Here is a 6000-nt window from a genome sequence, read left to right as displayed (position 1 = left end):
TCACCTTTCTCCAAGGGACAGTGTGAGGAGAAGTGATCTCTGGAAGCAGAATTCTCTGAGTCTCCCAGCTGAATTCTCTGTCCCTGTCTTTTCCCTGGATCTCTGTTGCAGATGGAAGCTGCTGGTGCCATCCTCACCTTTAACCTCTCTCTTGAATTACAACAGATGTTCCCAGGCGTGTTAAGCAGGATTTACTCAATGTTTCTACAAAAATTTTGTCTTCCTTATGGAATGAAGGGGCCATTTTGGGACCAAGGGGTTGATGTGGAAGCAAGGAGTCAATTGTGACTCTGGGGTCCCATGGAACCAAGGGGCCATGGTGACACAGCAGGGCCAGGTGGATCCAGTGGTCCGTTGTGACACTGTGGATCCATGGAGACCATGGAGACACCCCCAGAACCTCATGGAACCAAGGAGTCCATGGTGACCCAGCAGGGCTGCATGGAGCCAATAGTCCATGGTGACACTGCCCCTCCAAGGAGGCCATTGTGACACTGTGGAAGCTCATGGAGTGAGGGAGGCCATTGTGACACAGAAGAACCTCATGGAACCAAATATCCATGGTGACACAGCAGGGCATCATGGGAACCAAGGAACCGCTGTTGGCAGTAGGGAAACTCGTGGACCCGGGGCCCTTGTGGTACTGCAGAACCAAGAGAGCTGCTGGACCTTGTACCCTGGCCCTGCACTTGGAGCTGCTGGACCTTGTACCCTGGCCCTGCACTCCCTGCCTTGGGAGGCACGGCAGGAGCAGCACCCTGGGAACCCTGGGAATGCCCCTCTGGGATCCATGGAACACACTCCCAGGGGCTGGAATTCCAGTTTACAGCCAGGAAAAGGTGTTCCTGCCCTGGGATGCAAAGACCTTAAAAGGAGATAAAAGCCAAGCGCAGCAAGATCCTACAGTGACATTTCACTGCCAGCCCTCATAACTTCCCCCATGGTTGTTGTAGCTCGTGGATTGGGAATTAAATCAGGGCAGGGTCTGTGGTGGGAGCTGCCCTGGGTCAAGGGAGACACTGAGAGAGAAACAGAGCAGGGAAAGAGAGGCAGGAGGGAAAGGAGGGCACAAACACAATCAGCTGAGAAGGTGGCACTCTGAAAAACAAACTGGAAATGATGGAAAATTAATGGGACAGAAACTAATAGTTCTGAAAATTTTATTTACTATCAAAATGCATCCCACACACCCAGGTCCCACAATCCCAATCCCACACCCTCAAATTTGGATCCCACTTCTCCCAGTCTGTAGCCAATCCCATCTCACCCTGGAGGCTGTGGAATTCAGTAATTTTAGCATAGGACTGACTTTTTTTGAGGTGGGAACAAGGCAATTTGAGGTTGGATTGAGCCCTTTGGGGTCAGATTGTGGTGTTTTCAGTGGGACTGAGTCATTTTGGGGTGACAGATCAATTTCTCTTTACTTTTGGAGTGCAAATATATGGAGAACACTTCCTGAAATGCCCCAAGAACCCACAAATCTTCCAGAATATGTCCCCAAACTATAAATGCCTTCTCAAGTAACTGTTAACTGATGGAACTTTTGACATCTTTGATAAATTTCTTTCTTTTTAATCCCATTTCAGATGTTTTTAAGCGATAAAGAAAAATCAAGAGGAAATTGGGACCAAACCAAAAGGATAGCAAGCCAGGTGTCCTCCCAGCACAGATCACTGAATGTGAGTTACCATGGCTCTGCCCAGCGTGGATCCTCCCAGGGTGTTGAAGCTGGAGCAGTGCACGAAGCTCTTCCAGCAGTTGGGGCATTTGCAGGGTTTCCCTTACCAGTGTGTCCATTGGTGTCTGGTAAAGTGACAGCTCATGGAGATGCTTTCTCCACACTGGGGACTCTTGTAGGGCCTCTCCCGAGTGTGGATGCACCAGTGGGTGATGAGGTGGGAGTTGTCCTTGAAGCCCTTCCCACAGCTGGGGCAGCGGAAGGGCCTCTCCTCTGTGTGAATCCACTGGTGCTTGAGGAGATTGGAGCTGGTCTGAAACCTCTTCTGACACTCACGGCACTTGTATGGCCTCTTCCCACTGTGGATCATTTGGTGGATGATCAGCTGGGACCTCCGACTGAAGGTCATCCCACATTCCCCACCACTGTATAGACTTTCCCCAGTGTGGATTCTCTGGTGGTGGATCAAGTGGAAGCTGCAGCTGAAGCTTATCCCACATTCCCCAAACTCATAGGGCCTCTTGCTGGTATGGATGTGCCGATGGTTGACAAGGGTGGAGTTGTGCTTGAAGCCCTTCCCGCAGTCAGGGCAGCAGAAGGGCCTCTCCTCGGTGAATCTGCTGGTGGTGGATGAGATGGGAGCTGATCTGAACCTCTCCTGACACATGGGTCTCTCATAGAGCCTCTCCCTAATATGGATGTGTTGGTGGATGGCAAGGGCGGATCTGTAGCTGAAGCCCTTCCCACACTCCCCACACTCGTAGGCCCATTCCCTGGTGTGGATCATCTGGTGGCTGATCATGTGGTTGCTCTGCCTGAAGCTCTTCCCACACTCCAAGCACTTGTGTGGCTTCTCCCCATCATGAAGCTGCTCATGGACCACCAGTTCCAAGCTCTGGATCAACCTCTGTCCACCTTCTTGGCACAGGGTGGGTCTTTCCTCCTCAGAGCACCCTTGGCTGGCTTTGGAGCCCCTCCTCTTGTGGGATCTCTGGGGATTTTCCTCCCCGTTGGATTCCTGTGCCATGAAGCCACTCAAAACAGCCGCTTCCATGAGCTTCTGTTGTGGGGATTTGTCCTCTCTGGTCTCCATCCTGAGCTCCTTCCTTGGGAGAGGAAGGACAAGGAAAGGATGGGATTTGCCTCCGTGCCACAGGGAAGGGGAAGGAGATCCCCCTAGTGCATCTCTGGCAGGATGGCATTGGCAGCAGGGTTGTCCTGCAGCTGGGAGCCGACCTGGGCTGGGAGATGGAACAGGAGAGAGAGGGAAAGGGGCACTGACTTCCTCCTCACCTGCCTGGGTGTCCTGGGGCATGTTCCTTTTCCTTGCAGCCTCCTCTTCCATCTGGCAAAGGTTTGGAAATGGGAAATCCTGTTTTTGGAGGAAAACAACAGATGAGCACATTTAGTTTTGTACTGGAAGGCAAACCTGGGGAAGGGTCTAAGCTGGAATTACAATTTAAGAGGAAAATTAAGATCAAGGCAATGATACTGCCTTAAACTGACAGGGTCGGGATATAACCTGCTGGTGAGGGTGGTGACTGAAGTGTAATTAAATGGTGGCTGCAGTCCTGTTGGAGAGATGAACATGATTCTGTCAAAGCAGTGATCCTGTAGAAGGGTCTGGTCTTCCTCTGAAGGCCCAGTGGTGGTTCTGGAGCTCTTGTCCTCTGGCAATCCAGTAGGCAAGCTGCTCCTGGTGTATCAAAGTGTCAGCTTATATCCAGGTAGGAATGCTTGGATCCTCCCCCTGGGCGGAGCATCCCACAATGGGATGATGGAATTTTATCAGTCCTGCAGTGTCACACAATGGCCCATTCACAGGAGATATCTCCCCTGGAGGGCGTTATCAGGGCTGAGTCATGGAAGAGGTAAAAAACACTGCCCCACCTGTTTATAACAGTTGATGAAGATGGGGATTAAAAACATGCATTTGGTTACATCTTGCATTGCAACCTGAAACAGTGGGGTAATCCCTGCTCAGGGGGTGAACACCACCCCCCTTACCCAAACTGGCTCAGCTGTAAAATCTCCACTCTGGGAAGGCCAGGCACACAGGTTGACAATATCACACTTACCCTGCTCCAGGGGAGGGCTCTTTTTCCTGTCATTCCCTTCCTGTCCCCCCCTTTTCTCTCCCATTTACTGTTCAATAAAATTCATTTTGAATTTGATTTCATTATCACCTTAACTGGGGAGAGGAATCTCTCTAACAATTTTCTTAACCAGACTAACCAGACTGTGAAATTATTTTGGCACAGTGAGTTTTGGCACTGTTCTCTGACCCCAAGTACCGTTGACAAACAGCATGGGTCCCTCCTCTGAGGCTGTTAGCATTCAAAAACACATAATCATGGGGGATTATATGCGGTGCTTTTTATTAGGAGCTCTGGGAATCGGGGTATATTCAACCCAAATCTGACTCTGACCATACATCCGAAATGATCATGTTTTATACTCTATCGTTACATAACTTTCATGTTAATTATTAAACTTATATTGTTCTATTGTATACATAAATTTAGACCCTCTCTGAATTTCCAAATCGTTTCTCACTATTCTTCTTATGGTTATATAATAATTACATGTATTACTAAACAATCATCACATCTAACAATTATATAATTTATCATACTGCGTACGCAGGTGTAGTTGATCTGGGAAAGCACAAAGCCTAACATTTTAGATTCTATCTCTAACTTTTTCCAGGGTTCCACTATCATTCTCCCCCCTTTGAAAGCATTTTCACTTCACTATAGGTGTAAATGTTTTCACTTGATACAGTCCTTTATTCCTCAGTTCGTACTTGGTTCTTCAAATCCAGGGTTGATGTAAACGTTGTCGTGGATGCTGTTACGAACTGGAGAACCAGAAGATGGTGGGCGTGGATCTCGTGTTAGTGCCTTTATTATCCTCTGGTTCCAGGATGTTTTCTTCTGTATCTCTCCCTTTAAGATGCTGTAAACTAACCAAATTGCTAAGAATACAATTGGTAAGATTATCACATTCTCAATGATACATTTAATCCATGAACTCACATTCCCCCCTAATCCTTTAAAGATTTTTCCTAATCAGCTTGTAGTCAAATCCTTTTGCTCTTCTTGTGCTTCATGATCTATTTGTTTCAACTGATTGATGTCATATTCTACATCTGCAGTTACATTTGGGATATGAATGCAGCAATGATCAACTTGTCCCTTTAAAAATCCACATACTCCATGCTCTTTCAGGAGTAACATATCTAGGGCCAATCAATCTTGTAAAGTCATTTTTGTGGTGGTTTGTAATTGTATATTTAATTCTTTAAATCCTTCCCGGGTAACTCTTGCCAGTCTACCTACCTGACCTGTAAGTTTGTACAGCATCTCTCTGCTCTTATAGTTTGCTATAGGACCAAGCAATGACTCTAGGGCCCATCCAAATTTCACTCCACTAGAGGGTTCTTGCCAAGTGTCATCTGGATTTTCATCATCTAGAACTTCTCGTCTTGCTCTTATCTGCAGAAGTTCATGTTTTCCATTAAATGGGGACCTTTTCCAAATTTCCAAATTGGACATAAGGTTGGGAGACCTAAAGTAATCTCCTTTACTTTCCTGTCTACAGGCAGATGTGTTGTCCAGGTACCATCACTTGCTGCCCATACAAATTGTCCTGGACCTCGGACTGTAATCCTGGTACACCCTATAATTACTTTATAATTCACTCTGCCTTGTTTATGTTTGATCCCTCTGCAAGCACAACCAATTTGTAGGGCTATTGCCAGGGGTGGCATCTGTTTTATCTCTTCATCATCTGAAGTGCAGTCGTAAGTTTTATTACATGCCCACCAACTTACTTTGTCTGCCCTCGTTCTGCTACTAGTGTCAGTGTTTGTTATTGCTGGATCTGTTTCATTCTCGGGGCCTTCCCACTTAAAACACCAAGGGGTGTTTGCCATATATTGGAATCTTTGAAGAATACTCATAGACCACGCACTGTCCCAAGGTTCTGTCTGATCTTTCTTATCCTTGGCCTCACATTCCCATACCAGAGTTGTTTCTGTAACTTGTCTCGATTCGGGTACCAGTTTACATGTAATTATTTTGTTCTTTTGTATTTCAGGTAGTTTTGATGTTATGATTCCCCAATTTACTGGGTCTCCTGCTGCCTTTGGTGTTGGCAGACAGGCAGTTATTCGGCTGGTGTTTTGCATTTTGGCAAAATCTTTGACTAATCCAATCATTACATTCTCAGCCCAAACTGCATTAGAAACCTTTATCACCTGTGTTTCTGTTTGTACCTTTCTCTTCATTCTAGAATGAAGAGTGGTTGGTTGATCATTT

Source organism: Melospiza melodia, unplaced genomic scaffold (assembly GCF_035770615.1).
Source record: "Melospiza melodia melodia isolate bMelMel2 unplaced genomic scaffold, bMelMel2.pri scaffold_55, whole genome shotgun sequence".
NCBI lineage: Eukaryota > Metazoa > Chordata > Aves > Passeriformes > Passerellidae > Melospiza > Melospiza melodia.
Note: the sequence above shows the minus strand (reverse complement) of the source record.